The sequence below is a fragment of the Leopardus geoffroyi genome, chromosome B3 (assembly GCF_018350155.1).
Source record: "Leopardus geoffroyi isolate Oge1 chromosome B3, O.geoffroyi_Oge1_pat1.0, whole genome shotgun sequence".
Taxonomy (NCBI): domain Eukaryota; kingdom Metazoa; phylum Chordata; class Mammalia; order Carnivora; family Felidae; genus Leopardus; species Leopardus geoffroyi.
In genome coordinates this window covers 21,203,599-21,218,807 of record NC_059337.1, presented here as the reverse complement: position 1 = coordinate 21,218,807, position 15,209 = coordinate 21,203,599, and the positions used below count along the sequence as shown (strand labels likewise).

Genomic DNA, 15,209 nt, shown 5'->3' with positions numbered 1-15,209 from the left:
CATCTGCCCCAGGACTGAATGAAAAGGCCAGAGGGGTCAAAGGTGACACTAGCGTCTCCAGCACAACCTTCAAGGACTTCAGGGGGGATTATTCACATTCTGGGCGGGGGGCGGGGGGGGGCATCACCGACGCTGTTTGGGATGTGTGTGGGTATCTGGAAATGGACGAGGTTAGGGCCCTTTGCATTCAGGACAGCGAGGAGAGAGGAGGCTCCGCGAGGCTCCAGGTAGGGGAGGTCAGCAGTGGAGGGCTCAGGTCGCACTGGGCATTAGAAACAAGGGTGATGGGTGGTTACAAGAGAGTGGACACCTGGAATGCAGCCCACGACTGGGGGGTCTGCGGTGGGGGAGCCTCCCCTCCCAGATGGGGCTTTCCCGAGAGGCTGTGACCCCCGAGGACTTCTCGCCTGGGGCCTCCCCACGCGGCCGCGCGGGGCTGAGCAGGGCGCGGTCGCCTCGGCCCCACCACGCTGCACGAGCTCCCGAGCCCGCCAGGGGGCAGCGCGGCGCCGGGGGCAGAGTGCGGGCGCGGTGGAGCTCGCCGTCACCTGTTCGACCTGCCAGAGGACCAGACCACTACGGCTCCCGATCCGGCAGGTCCGGGGCGCTCCCGGGAATCTGTGTGCTCCCCAGGGTCCCGTGGGGGGGGGGGTGTCGGGGCGCCGCGGCTTCCAGAGCCCGGGCTCCGGTCCCGGTCCCCGAGCTCAGCCCCGAAGAGCCCGGGGCCCCAGGTGCGCCCGCCCGCCCCGCCGACTGTCCCGGCGCCGGGCTCGGGGAGGGGGCTGGGCATCAACGCATCTTTGTCCTCCCTTTCTTCCCGCCGCACGGTCTCGCCCGCGGGCGTTTTCCGACTCGCGCGGCTCGCCGGCGCTGTGGGTGGGGGGCGGCGGGCGAGGCCGGGTGGGGCGGTGGTGCGGGCGCCGGACGGCCGCCGCAGGCCGGTGCGGGGAGCGCCGGGCGGCCGCGCCGCGTGCGCCCGGCAGAGGCGGCCCTGCGTGCCGTACGCCGCGTCCGGGGCGCGCCCGCTGCTATTCAGCTTCCCGGGCTCATTAGCAGTCTCGGTGTGCGGCTCGGCGCGGGCTCACAAAGAGCTGCGGCGGCGGCCGGGCGCTCGGCCTCGCGGACGGAGCCGGAGCCGGAGGCGGCGGGGCGGGGGCTGCCGTGGACCCGCGCAGCCCGGCGCCCGGCCCAGGTAAGCTGGGGGCCGCGGCCGCAGCCTGGGGGCTCCCGGGTCGGAGCGGCGCGGGGGTGGGGGGACCCGGGACGCGGGGCGGGGCGCGGATGCCGCGGCCCGAGCGCTGCCCCCCGGACCTGGCGGCACTGCGGCGCCGCCGGGCGCCGCTGGAGTCTGGGGGTGCGGACCGGCGCCCCTTCCGACCGGCGGGCGGGCGCGGCGAGGCCGAGCCGGAGGCTAGCGCATGCCCGGCGGGGGGCGCCGCGGCGAGGGGCGACCCTGCGCGGACAAGGGGCGCTGGCCGGCGGTGGCTGCCCGTTCCGGTCCCGCCGGGCTGGCCGGGCCGCTGGTGCGTACCGTGGCCCCGCTTGGCGCTGGCACCAAGTCCCCGTGCAGAGCAAGTCCTGAGTTTGGGGCTGCTTATGGGTTCCCTGCCTCCCGGGAAGGCCAGCCCCGATCTTCGCCCCCCTCCCCCCCCCCCCACTTTCCCTTTATAATGAGGCCCAGAGGGAAAAACTCCTCAATTAAAAATTCCACCCCCTGGTTCCCCTGGGCCACCGGCACGGGGCTGGGGGTGCGGCGCAACCCGCCACTCGCGTCGGCCCCTGCCTCACGGAGGGCACAGCCTGGCCAGGTTGCTGTTGGGGCATCGGGCCACCGACGATCCGGGCGGACATCGAGCCCCCGGCCCCCAAGCCGGGCTTTGCGCGGCGCGGGTCGGGTCGGGCGGCGGGCCTTGGTGTGCCGAGGCTGGAGGGGAACTTGCCCGGGGCCGGGCGCCGAGGAAAGGTCCGGAGGGCGCCCGCGAGGGGCCCGCCCTATCTGAGCCTCCCGGTGCTCGGAGGCTGAGATTGAGCCTGCTGGTCTTAACTTCGTATTTACTTGCAGGAGGAGGACTTAATTCTTTCAGATCAGTTCGTTCACTGCCTGACAGGGACCGGACTCAAATCTGCGGTTAAAACAAACTCACAAATGGCCATGCAGACAGTGAAGTACCCCCAATCAGGAATCCCATCCCAGCACTTCTTCCTGTGGGTGGGGTGGTCCCTGGCCTCTTCAGCCTCTGCCCTCTTTTCTGGGACTGCCCCCTCACCCAATGTCGGTTTAAGAAACAACAGTGGTTTTAGAAATGATGACCCGCAAGCTTCCGGAGAAGAAGCGGGACTTTTCCTGAAGTACACATATGAGGTGCTCCGTGGGTACCCGGCCTCCGGGTTAGACCTCCTCCTGCTGAGGTGATAGTGGGGGCTTCTCCTCCTGTGGGCAGCCGCCACCATGCAAGGCACACAGTCCTGTTTCTTAGTCCAGAGCTGCCAGGATGTCCTGCCCTGTGTCCTCACTCCAGGGTGGCGATCTCCACTGCTTGCGTCTACAGCCTGGGCTGGAGTGGGTCTCCTGGATGAAGGACCACATCAGCTTGGGAGCTGCTGGGACTCTGGGCGGCGTCCAGGGAGTTAGTGGACCAGTTGGAGCTTGCTGGAGGTCAGCTCCCTGAGCTGGCAGCCTCTCCAGGGGGTGCCCCCAGCACTGGCCAGGAGACCCTTGGAGTGGTGTCCAGAGCGGGGCTTGCGTCTGGTGATGGCAGTAGTGATGGGGCACTGCCAGGGTCTTCTGTGGGTGGCTCTCTCTCCAGACCTCTTGTCGTTTGTTAGGGGGCACTGTGGTGCCCCTCCCCCCACTGCCTGCCTTTCCACCTCCAGCCAGTACTGGGCTTCTGCGCCTGGGAGATGTGCAGGCTGAACCAGATGGGGTGTGTGTGTGTGTGTGTGTGTATGTGTGTGTGTGTGAGAGAGAGAGAGAGAGAGGTGGGGTAGGCCTGTCAGGAGAGTGAAGCTTGTGGTGGTCAACTTCTTACTCTCTTCCCCGGTATGTGCTTCCTCGGACACCCAAGGCCGAGTGTGGCTCGTTAACTTGTTTGCATGATCATCCTCTGAGTGGTTGTCTCCCTCCCTGCCGCCTTTTTAAATATAAAATATTAGTTTCACAGGAATAATTGGTGGGGATGGATTGTGAAATGGAGGTGCATAAATAATTCAATTTGCCAACTGAGCTAAGAAATGCTGGATAAAAATAAAAGATAATTGTAAAAGACACCAGTCGCACCCCTGGAAGCTGAGAGGGAGCGCTAAAACACCTTGATGTTTCCTAGACACAACTGAGGAATTCAGAGGAAAGACACATTGGATGGGGAGGTTGGCATCAGGCTGGACTTTGTTTGGATTGGGTGACTGTGTGGCTTGTGTCGGGGGAGAGATACACGGGGGACCCCCTAGGCCTCGGCTTCTCCCTATCTTGGCTCGGCTTGCTTGACCTGGTGACTCAACAGGTGAGGGCCTCTGGTGACACCACAGTTGGAACTCTTGGAGAAACCTTTGTTGTCAGGGGAGGGCAGGTGGGCACAGAGGCCCTGAACACATCAGCTGCTGACCTTAAGGGCTTTCTGGAACAAGTGGCAGAAACGAGCATGCCTGCCTTGCAACTCGGCCTTAGAGAAATGGAGAGAGGCAGAGCCCAGGTGCCAATACTTCTGACCTTGCCAGGTGGCCGTGATGAATGGGCAGGTGTAGGCATGGACTGTCATGCAGCTCAGTCCCTAACGTAAGTCCCATCTGATGATTGCTCACCAAAAGGCGGCCCAGGTGCCTGTTGGTGGTTGGACCATGTGCCCACAGGGAGGATTCTGTGGCTCCATCCCCCTCTCTGTGTCCCCCGCCCACCACCTGGGTTGGGTCCAGTTTGTGTCTCTGAGGAGCCTGCTGGCATAGGCTGAGTCAGCTGGCGTGGGCTGTCTTCCCTCGCCTTTCCTGAAGTCAGTTCATTCTCTCCCTGTCCTCTCTCGGACACACGAGGGAGCCCAGGGAGGACAGTAACCTCAAGGTCACAAAGCCAGGCTGTCTCCATGGGGCTTATGGTTCCCCAGTCTGCTTGGGAGCCCTCCATATTGGTGGGGTGCCATTGCTCTGTGAATTAGGATTTCTTGGCTGGCTCTGGGGTTTTTAAGTTGGGCTGCAGGGTTGCCTCTCAGCAGATGGGGCCTAGGCCAGGTCTGGTGTTTCTTGCTCAAGTCCTCAGTGGCTTCCCAGTGCCTACTCCACATGCACCTCCCTTGGTCTGGTTCCTCTAGGCAGACAGGATCATTGCCCAGGCTTGTCCTGGGTTGTTCCCACCCTGTCCTTGCCTGCCACCTTGGCCTGGGGCCCTTGTGTCCATCCTTGATGATCCCAGCTAAATGTGGACTGCTTTCCTCTTATCCCCTGGTTCTCAAATTTGCCAAGATCATACTTGCCTCAGGGCATTTGCACCTGCTTTTCCCCCTCCTTGGCATGGCCTCCAGGTGTCCACTTTGCTTTCTCCCTCACAGATCTCTGTCTCTGTGCCAGTTCCCTCCATCACCTCCCCCTTTCTTCTTAACCTTGCTTTGTGTTTCTTCTTAGTACTTAACCTTTGATTTGTTATTTCCATACTGTTTTTTTTAAAGTTTATTTATTTATTTATTTTTGAGAGAGAGAAAGAGAGAGGGAGAGAGAGAGAGAGAGAAAGCATGAGTGGGGGAGGGGCAGACAGGGAGAGAGAATCCCAAGCAGGCTCCCCCCTGTCAGCATGGAGCCTGATGTGGGGCTCGAACTCACAATGACCTGAGCTGAAGTCAGACACTTAACTGACTGAACCACCCAGGCACCCCTTGCTGCTGCTTTTTTTTTTTAATTGCTTCTTACCACTCCAATGTAAAGACCTTGTTCTCCTCTGTATTCCTGGCAGCTAGAACAGTACCAGGCACCTCATAGACCCTCAGTGCTACGTGGTGGATGAATGAATGAGTGAGACCCCCGGGAATGGGGTCTTCTTCCCTTCAGCCTGGCTCCCTGCTCATCCTTTTTCTAAGACCCAGGGCTGGAACTGAGCTGTAGTCACATTAGTCACATTTGTATTCACGGTTGGTGGATCCTTCCTAGAGCTCTGCACAGAACCTTGTGCTCAGTGGGCAGACAGGAAAGAGCTGGGGAATTATACAGTGCAGGCGTGTTTTCACATAGGCCAGGAGACAACACGGTTGGAAAGGCAAGCCGGCCCAAGGAGTGGGTGTTCTGATTCTTCACAGAAACTCCTTTTTGGATTCTTGGTTGTTTGGTGTGCACTAGGGCTGTTCCTACTGCCAGAGCCAGCCCTGCGTTATCCCTACAGTCACCTGGGAGATAGAGGCGCTGGGAATGAGGCATCCTCTTGCCCAGGTTCCCTTCTTCCTCCATCTGGATATTTCTAAGCTTGTCTTGTACCTTACGTCAGACCCGACATCTCAGGGCTCCCAGCAGCCCTGCCTGCCCGTTTGCCAGCCTTCCATTCCAGAAGCCTCCCCCAACCTGATTCTATGTGCCTGTGCCGTGGCCTTGCCTGGGAAGGTGCGTTGGTTTTATAAGGAGGAAGGCAGCATGAGATTGGGAAAGAGGATGGGGTTTGGAGTACTGAGAACTGGATTCAGAGAACCTGCCTCTGCCACTAACCCTTGGGGCCTTGCACAGGTCACCGGCCTTGGGAGTCTTTCTCCTCATCTGTCATACTTACATTATAGCTCTTGCCTGTGGTTGTTTTGGGGGCATAGGTGAGCCCCAGGATTGAACTGATGCGAGGTATCTTTACCACGGCTAGGGCTTCGTGGAGTCCCTATGTGGCCTGCAGGCCTGTTGTGGTTTTTCCTATTTTACTGGGGAGTTTGAAGGGTCAGGTTTTGGTAGTTTCAACTACAGCCTTGTAAGAGAATGTAGCGTAGGTGTTTTGTAAACTCCAAAGTGCTGTTCTCAGGTTAAGTGCTACATCTGTTGTTTTGTGTCTGAAAGATCAAAATGAAGAAGGAAAAAAACATGCGGTTGAGTTTCCTGCATCTACCGACTGAGAAAATGTTTTCGTCTGGTGGGGTTCTGAAAACTGAAGCAGTCCATCTGAAGATGGTTTTTGATGGAGAAACCAACCCAATTAAACACCCAGTTGGTGGGCACTTCTGTGTGTTGAGTTCTGTTCCTCGGTGTTTGCTATTTTTAATAATTTCCCATTTAATCCCAAATCTGCCTGAGAGGCAGATCTGTTGTCTCATCTTGGCAGCAAGAAGGCTGAAGACCAGGCGACTGTGACTGGCCCGAGAGCACCTTCAGGGCAGTTAGAGCTGGGATTCTGGCCTCAGTTGGAGAGAGCACAAGGCCCGTGTTCTCCCCCAAACTTCCCATCCCACTGCAGCTTAGTTCTTATCATACTAAGTTTTTAAACTGGGTGGGTGTGAGTAGGGTTTATGACCACTCATGTGATACATACAAGGGTTAATTTTCAACATGTGCTTAGAGACTCTGATAGCTTGTGACCAGTGGGACGTGAGTGCTGGTTGGTGTTTGGAGAGTCATGGACATGTCACAGATGCCCGGGGGCCCTTCATGGGGACAGAGAGAGGGTTGGGAGCTTGCCACCCAGCAAAATAGCTAACACTGTTGGCGGGTCTGTAAGGTGTTTTCCTTTTTGCACTTGGAGCTAACATGGATTCTTTGCACTTCCTGCCCCAAGAATTAACTGTGCGGAGAGTCACTTGGCTCTGAAATGCTCAGGCCCTTGTTCTGAAAATTCTAATAAGTGAATAGTGAGGAGAACGATATTTGCATTTAGAATTCTCGGTTGCGATATATCTATATATAATACACGTTTATATATATATATATATATATATATTATATATATGTATGTATACATTGTATCTATCTATTTTAAAATTGATTTAAAATTTATATTCCTGGAATTGATTCCCCAGAAAGCAGCCCTAAATATGAATTTCTCTGAATTGTTGTATGCGTCGTTAATTTAATAAAAAATATATAATGTATTGTTTTTCCCTGTTGGCTTGATTATCACTTGTCTTGGAAAAATCCATTGTTTCAATAACAGGAGCCCCATTAACTGAGTGAGTGCATGCATTTAGTGATGATGGATTTCTCAGGTCCTCCGGCAGCAAGTGTGTGCATTGTTCAAATAAAACACACTTTACGTTTCTCGGTCTTTTGGTGCAATAAGTGAGCCATGTGCTCTAACATCTGTCCGTATTATCCAGAGCTGGTGACAGCTGTCATGGGTGGGGTAGAGTAGGAGCGGGGCCTGTGTTAGGAATTGGAAGCTCTAGAAAGCCCTGGTCTGCCTCCCAACAGCCAGCGATCGCCGCTCCTCAGACTTAAATCCTTCTTAAAAGGGCACACGTAGGTCTGCGCTTCCTTCCGCACCAGCCGTTGAGTTACACTGAGTTATGCAGATGAAGTGAGGTAAGATGTGGGCGAGCGTTTTGTTACAGTAAAGTGCTTGCTTGATCAGTGCCAGTCATCAGGGTTAGAGAGAGAGAGAGAGAGAGAGAGAGAGAGAGAGAGTGTGTGTGTGTGTGTTTCTCCCCAGCCTGCCCGATGGGCCTCAGACACCAGGAACTCCTTGGGTCCCTAACTGGTGCTGGCTGGTAACAGTGAAAGCGGGCAGCTGACCAGTGGATGGGAAATTGATGCTGCCCACCCGGCCTGTTAGATCGCACCCCTGAGGCAGCCTGCTCGTGTGGATGGCTGTTTCTCCAGGGAGCGGTGGTGGGCTAAGCCTGACCCACAGCCCCTACCAGCTGCGCCTTTCTTTGTGTATGTACTGTGAAGATTCTGCTTGTGGCCTTTCTCTGCCCTTTGGGTGCTGGAGAGGAGCATGCCAACGTATGGCAGCATGGATGTGCCATCTGCGTTTGGTTCTTGTGGGGACGTCTCTGAGGTGTTTCTTGGGTCGGAAACTCTGAGAGCAGAAGCCCCTCCAGACCCAGAACTCCTGACTGTGTCTGTCCTTTGGGCTTTAACAGATTTCGGCTTCTAAGTTAATTGCATTTCATTAAGTAATGGTTTTCTTCTTGATCACAGGCTGGTCTGTGCTTAATCAGCGATGAGCTGGTGCCTCTAGACTTGATGTGATGCCTGCAGAGGCACCTCTGACTTGCATCGGCTTCGTGTCGGTGCCTGCCTTGGGGGGACCCCTGGATGTGGCAGTGTTCTCCCCCTGCTAGCTATGGGAACCCTGTCTTAACTCTCTGTATGTGTTATTCTTTTTATCCATTCTTTTTATCCAGCCTGTATCCATGGTTTACTACTGATGGAAACAGTGGGGTGCTGGGCACTTGAATGGCAGCCCCTCACCCTGCCCTGCCATTCACCTGTCTTTCACCCCCCTTTGATAAGTGGGGCCTCTGCAGTGCAGGCATTGGGGACAGGTGCCTCCATGTTAGATACCTCTGAACTCTTTGCTGGGAGCTCTATCCATCCATCCATCCATCCATCCATCAATCCACTCAACAGGTATTTTCTGAACAACTGCTCTGTCCTGTCTTTCCCAAGTCCTGTCTAGAGCTAGGTGAAGTCAGGAGAGAAGGATCAAAGAGGGGTTGCTGGAGAATGTGGGATGGCATCAGAGGCCTCAATTCTGGCTCTGGGTCCAAAGCACAGATTGGAGGGTGAGAGCCCCAGTATGGGTAGGAGTGGTCACGGACCCCATCCTGGAAGACTGTGTGGGATTGCCTCTCCAGAGTTCAGGCCAGAAGAACCCTCCAGACAGAAGGGGGGCAGCCTGGAGTGGGGCATACGGCGGGCGGGATGGGGGGAGGGATGGACTGTGTAGTTGGCACCAGGCATTTGTGGTTTGTGCCAATCAGAGCTGGAGATGGGGGAAGGGATGTCCTGACCACCAGGGCCTCGAGCTGCCCTTTGAGGCCCTGGGGTGTCCTTGCTGTGGGTTGGGGGCAGAGGAGGTGGGATAAAAATGACATGCACTTTGCCGAGAGATCTTTAGGACAGTGTTTTCTATCAGCAGACTTCACAACTAGTTGGAACATGGGAGAGGGGCTCATTGAGAGCATGTGGAGGGCCCATGCAGGGGTTTCAGAAGGGGCGCCAAGAGGATGCTGGGAGGGGCGCGTGGGGAGGCATGTGCGGAGGGTTTGGGAGCCCATGCGTGGCTGAAGAAGGCCGAGGCTGCATCCTGGCACCTCTCAGAGCCATGTGGCTCCAGGGCCTTCACTCCCTACCGTCTTATGTAGGAGGAGGCCGCTGCTGCTGCCAAGTCCCAGCCTTGCTGGCGCGGATGTTTAATTTTACCCTTTAGAGATTTACAGGCTTTCTAGATTAAATTGCCACTGTTCTTCTACAAAAACGACAAAATCCATGACAAACCATAAATCACATTATTAATTTGCTCACATAGAGTTAACCTCTGCAGCTCTGCTGACTTACTGGAAGGATGGTCGTGAAAACAGAGGATCCTAGTTTCCAGGTGTCAGCGAGCACTGAAAGACCAGAGGGACACAGGTCACGGTGGCAGGTGCTGCCTCAGCCTGATCGCAGTGGCCGCCCTGCCCGCCACATGGCCATCTTTGCCCTGTCCGGGCAGCCTGGTGGTCATTGCAAGAGCTTCTGGTGGCTTTCTTGCCTTCTGTAGGGAGGGGGACTGACCCCTGTTGCAGAGGGCAGAGGGAATGGGGAAGGAAGGAGGAGGTGCAGTTGCTGGACAGATGTGCTGAGGCACACAGGGGGCTGGCTTCCAGACGCCTCCTGTCAGTGGTCCTGACTCCCCAGGGCACCCACACCCCGTGCCCTTGATTCCCTTTTCAGGCTCTAATAGGCTGCAGTGGCTCTTCTTCCTCTGGGTTGTGATGGCTCCAAAACATCTGTTACAGTTGCTTTCCTCTTTGGAGAGTGGTCAGCCTGTTTTCTGCTTTGGCACAGCATGGGGGTGAGCGCCGTTCTCCCCGCTGAGGCCTGTAGCATGGCCCTTGTCACTGCCTGCCAGACCAGGCTTGGGCGCTAGCTGACGTCTTCTCCTTTACTTACTGTCAAACAGTGTCTGGAAGTGGCTTGCTGGTTGTTGGGCTATTTAGGAATTGTGATTTGTTGAGAGAAAGCTTTGTTTGATGGGGGGGTGGTACCTGTGTGTTGACCTTTATCCTGCCCATGGGCCACGAGGTTGCACTAGGCAAGGAAGAGTGTGGTGCAGCACTGAGCATTGTGCTGGAGAGGGGGTCTCAGGGCTCACTCTCCTGACGATTTTATCAAGCACCTGATACCACACTGCAGTTCACTTTGACTGATTCCCAAAGCTGCTTTCTTCCTTTACCGTGGTAGAGAAACCAACCCATGGCATATTTAATGTCTGCTGTTACACAGCAGAAATCAAATAATTATGTTGGTGGCATGGCAGCCTGTCCATGCTTATGCATGACATCCACAGCAGGGAACCAATGAATGTCTTTGTTGAGGGACTGGCCATCACTGTCTCCTGAGCCAGAAGAGTCCTGTAAAATCCACACATATTTGTAGAAGTACAAATAGAGTTTACTTTCTTTTTTTTTTTTTTTAATAAAGTATATTTATTTATTTTGAGAGAGCGAGAGGAGGGGGCGCAGAAGCAGGGGGCAGGGGAAGAATCCCAAGCAGGCTCCACACCAACAGTGCTGAACCCCATGTGGGGCCTGAACTTATGAACTGCAAGATCATGACCTGAGCCGAAATCAAGATTTGGAAGCTTAACCAACTGAGCCACCCAGGTACCCTAGAGTTTACTTTCTTAATGACCATCCTTGCAGTGAAAATAGCTTTTGTTTCAGGAGGTAAATAGAGAAGTCATGAATTCGGGGCTGATTATTTTTAACTCACCCACCCCAGTTCCCAGGCTCTCCTGCATATTCCTTCTAGAAACTGCAAGCTCACAGAGGCCTGGAGTCCATGATGGGTGTTCGTTTGTCCAGAATTCATGTCAGCTAATCATGTGGACACAGGTGGACCTCACATCTCAGGCCCTGACACCAAAAATGTTTTTTTCCCTTCAGACACATGTGCTTCGTGGAATGTAGTCTAACAAATTACTCACCTTAAAGTAATGCACTACATAATTAATAAGAAAAAGGCAGACAACTGAGTAGAAACAGGGGATAAAAGACACTTCACCTGAAAAAGATCCCAGTAAGCATATGGCAAGATACTTGACTCCATTAGTCATCAGGGAGATGCAAAATAAATTATAAACATGTGCATTAGTCAGGGTTCTCCAAAGAAACAGAATCAATAGGATACGGGTGTGTGTGTGTGTGTGTGTGTGTGTGTGTGTGTGTGTGTGTGTGTGTGTGTGTTTATTATAAGGACTGGGTTCATGTGATTGTGGAGGCAGAGAAGCCCCATGCATTAGTCAGGGTTCTCCAAAGAAACAGAATCAATAGGATACGGGTGTGTGTGTGTGTGTGTGTGTGTGTGTGTGTGTGTGTGTTTATTATAAGGACTGGGTTCATGTGATTGTGGAGGCAGAGAAGCCCCATGATCTGGAAGCTGGAGCCCCAGCAAAGCTGGTAGTGTAGTTTAGTCTGAGTCTGAAAGCCTGAGAACCAGGAGAGCCAGGGGTATAAACCCCAATCCAAGGGCAGGAGAAGAAATGAGATCTACCAGGAGGCAGGACAAAGGGGTGAATTCTACCTCCCTCTACCTTTTGTTTTTGTTCAGTTCCTCAGTGGATTGGATGGTGCCCACCCACATTGGGGAGGACCATCTACTATATTGAGTCCACTGATTCAGATGCTGATCTCATCCAGCAACACCCTCACAGACACTCCCAGAGACACTACACTGATCAATCTGGGCACCCTGTGGCCTAGTCAATTTGATGCATCAAATTAACCATCACAATGTGATATCATTATATACCCACCAGAGTGGCTAAAGTTAAAAGAAAATAGGTGTTGGGCAGCAACGGGAACTCTCGCTGTTGACTGGGGTATATATTTCTACAACTAGTTTGGGAGGCTGTTTTATAGTACCTACTAAAGTTAAAAATACATAATCTCTCTGATCAGCAACCCCCCTCTGAATGAAGCTGCATGAAATATGCGTATGGCCCCTGGGCTGTTTGCTGGCCCCTAAAGATAATCAGGTTCTAATCCCAGGAGCCCATAAACATTAACTTATATGGTAAAGCTTTTGCAGTTGTGTTAAGGATTTTGAGATGAGATAATTTTGGATCTTTTTGGTGGGCCCTAAATGCAGACATAGGGGTCCTTCTAAGAGGCAGGGGGAGATTTGAGGAGAGAAGGAGCCTATGTAACCACAGAGGCAGGGATTGGAGTGATGTGGCCACACGTCAAAGAATGCTGATGGCCCCCAGAAAGTGGAAGAAGAGAGGAATGAGTTCTCCCCTTGAGCCCCTGGAGAGAGCATGGCCCTGCTGAGGCCTTGGTTTTTGCCCAGTGGAACTGCTTTCAGCCTTCTAGTTTCTACAGCTGTGAGAGAATACATGTGTGTTGTTCTAAGCCACTCAGTTTTGTGGTGATTTGTTATGGCAGCCATCAAGAGGCATGCGCGAGAGTGTTCACTGCAGCATGGCTGTCATTGCCAAACTGCACACAATCCAGATGCCATTGGCAGCAGACTCACCCAGCACACCGAGACTCACCCAACACACCGAGGTTTACTCACAGGTGGAACGCCATCAAGCAAGCTGAGAGTGCATATTCTATAAGTGTGTGCAACAGTATGGATGAGTCTTACCACCTACTGTTGAGTGAAAAAAACCCACAGCTCGGAGTCCCTTACTGCATGTTTCCATTGATAGGCAGGTCAACAGACAACTCCCATCTGTGGGGCTGGAAGTCAGGTTGCCCTTGGGAGATGGTGATCAGAGAAGGAAGGCATGGTGAGGCCAGGCAGAGCTTCTGGAGGTACTGGAAACATGCCATGTGGTGGTTTGCATGGGTGAGTTCCAATTTATGATACGAAACTTTTCAGTACATATTCTTCAATAAAAGCTGGAAAAAAAAAAGAGCAGTGCATCATCTTGAGATTTTCAAGAAGAACTTTCAATTGACTGACTCATGGCTTATTTCACTGCTGGAACAATAATATCAAAATCAAGATTACATTTAATGTGAGATAATGAAGTTTTGCTATTCCAACAAGTGCTTATTAATATTTAGATTCCAACTGTACTTTCTAAATGAAATCAGAGAAAAACCCAAGTAAGATGTTAAGATCTATATGCATGTAATTATCATGGGTAAATTATCTAGATGGAATGAGTTTTAATCCCTGCATGTGAAGGCAGCTGTGCTCTTAAAACCAGACACAAACAATCCAGGTGTTGGGGCGTCTGGGTGGCTCAGTTGGTTATGCGTCTGACTCTTGGTTTCAGCACAGGTCACAATCCCACGGTTTATGGGATTGAGCCCTGTGTTGGGCTACATGCTGTCAATTTGGGATTCTCTTTCTCCCTCTCTCTGCCCCTCTCCTGCTTGCGCACACGCTCTCTCTCAAAATAAATGAAGTTTAAGAAACAAGCAAATACACAACCCAGGTTTGTGAGCGTCAGATGCTGTGTGCTTTCAGGTGGGCATGAAGGAAATCCAAGAGTGTTAAGAAGACAGAGTAGAAGGAAATGGTGTGTATGAGCTCTGGGTTAGCCCAGAAATCCAGGTAGAGGTTCCCATCATGCACCCCATGCACCCTTCAGGCCACCTTGCCCATCACACAGAGGTCCCCAGAGGTCCCTGCTCTCTTTGCCTGTGTGTCTCCCTGGTCTGTTTTTCCTACCCCTTCTGCCTGTGAATTCCTTCTCATCCCTCTCTGCCTTGTATGGGTGGTACCCCTGCTGTGCTGGGAAACTCTGTCCCTGAGACTGCATTACATAACCAGCCTGCTCCAGTGGTCTTTTCCACGGTTTCTCTCCAGAGATGGCAAAGGAGGAGGCAGAGTGGTGACATGTGACAGAGTCACTGTGCAGGCTTGGAGGTTCCTTGTGTGTCCCTGGCTTCACTCTGGTGAACTGTCAGCCTTGACTTGGCACAGGGACATCATGGTGGCTTCTTCCACATGGCCAGAGGGCCGGAAGGGATGCCTGAGGGGTGTTCCCAGGCAGGCAGAGGCTGGGGGATCTGTGGGGCCTGGGCCCATCAGGAGCCAGCCTGGTGCAGTGGGGCCCTGCGGCCCTGGTTCTGGCTGGTATTTGTGATGTGGGGAGCACTTCTGCTTGTTGTGGGGGGCGTCACTGTGATTTTAGGAACGTGTTTAGTGTGTATGGTGGTGTACATCAGACATCTAGAAGCGTGGATTCTCCGAGTCCCTGACGGGTGCTCTCTAGCTGTATCTCCATCCCAGCGTGTGTGTGGAAGCTTTGTTTATGAGGCTGGGGAGAGAGTTGGGTGGCCCAGAACCCAGCTCCTCCTCACCTCCCTCACCTCCTCATGCCCCCTGTCCCCTTTCTCCTGGACCAGACATAGCTTCCTAACTCTTCCCTCCTTTCTCTCGGTGCTGCATCTGAGACCTGTTCCCAGTGAAGACACGTCCCTGGTATCCCTGTCTGAAATGCATTTCCCCTTCCCTCCTCTTACTTGATGTTGTTTTCCCTCTTGGCACTTACCATTCACCTGGCATCATACTATGAGTTTCTCATCCTACTGCATGGAGAGCCCGCTGAGGATGGGGGTGCTCCATTGTGGGGGGAGGGTGGGAGGAGTTGGGGGCGGGCCTGGGCCGGTAGCAGTTTTGGCCCTGGACGATTAGCTATGGAGCTGGACTCTTGCCAGAAGCATGCCCTGCCTGTGTTGGCCCAAGGACTACTCCTGGTGGCCTGGCCACCCTGGGGACATTGGCACAGCTCAGGGGCGAGTATTTCCATGTGTGTGGTATGCAAAGCATCATGCTGGGTTCTGATACACACAGGAAACAGTGTGGTGAGGACTGGATGCTGCCCTTGGGGCTTTTGATTTGGTGAGTTTGTTGTTGAGGGGGGGATGTCATCATCAATGGATATAAGAATAAAGGGTCAGGGGCGCCTGGGTGGCTCAGTCATTTGAGCATCCGACTTTGGCTAAGGTCATGATCTCATGGTTTGTGAGTTTGAACCCACATTGATCTTGCTGCTGACAATGTGGAGGCCACTTTGGATCCTCTGTCTCCTTCTCTCTCTCTGCCCCTCCCCTCGCTTGTGCTCTCCCTCTCTCTCAAAAATAAATAAACATTAA

General features: G+C 53.6%; 1 protein-coding gene across 5 annotated transcripts in view; it reads left to right on the top strand.

Moving 5' to 3' along the window:
* Positions 1 to 510: 510 nt before the first annotated feature.
* The window catches only part of APBA2 (amyloid beta precursor protein binding family A member 2), a 272,181-nt gene continuing 257,482 nt past the window's right edge, over positions 511 to 15,209 (top strand). For 2 of the 5 annotated variants that reach the window (XM_045448857.1, XM_045448856.1), the window contains exon 1: positions 1,108 to 1,192. The gene's annotated coding sequence lies outside the window, so the exon portion shown is untranslated. Of the gene's footprint in view, positions 598 to 1,106; positions 1,193 to 15,209 lie in introns of those variants that run through there. The other 3 variants (XM_045448855.1, XM_045448854.1, XM_045448853.1) reach the window with 3 other exon arrangements.